Consider the following 559-nt stretch of genomic DNA (forward strand, 5'->3'; position numbering starts at 1 on the left):
TAGAACTTCCTTCAGAAAAAAAACTCGCCATTCAGCTACAAGGAGTGCACCTTTACTAGTGCATTTTGGTTTTTGTTCATGGGAATTTTAATTCTCATCTGGGGGCCACTTGCTTTCAGCCTGAAGCTATTCCTTTAGTATTTTTTCTTTTCTTTCTTCTTCTATTTTTTTTTTTTTTTTTTGAGATGGAGTCTTGCTCTGTCATGTAGGCTGGAGTGCAGTAGTGCGATCTTGGCTCACTGCAACTTCTGCCTCCTGGGTTCAAGCGATTCCCCTGCCTCAGCCTCCTGAGTAGCTCAGACTATAGGCACAAGCCACCACTTTTAAAAATATTTTTAGTAGAGATGGGGTTTCACCGTGTTAGCCAGGATGGTCTCAATCTCCTGACCTCGTGATCCGCTTGCCTCGGCCTCCTAAAGTGCTGGGATTAGAAGTGTGAACCACCGCGCCCAGACTCTTTTTACTTTTCTTTCTTCTGACAGGGTTTCACTTTGTCACCCAAGCTGGAGTACAATGGTGTGGTCACAGCTCACTGCAGCCTCAACCTCCCAGGCTCAAG

This window comes from Mandrillus leucophaeus, unplaced genomic scaffold (genome assembly GCF_000951045.1).
Source record: "Mandrillus leucophaeus isolate KB7577 unplaced genomic scaffold, Mleu.le_1.0 Scaffold87, whole genome shotgun sequence".
Taxonomy (NCBI): domain Eukaryota; kingdom Metazoa; phylum Chordata; class Mammalia; order Primates; family Cercopithecidae; genus Mandrillus; species Mandrillus leucophaeus.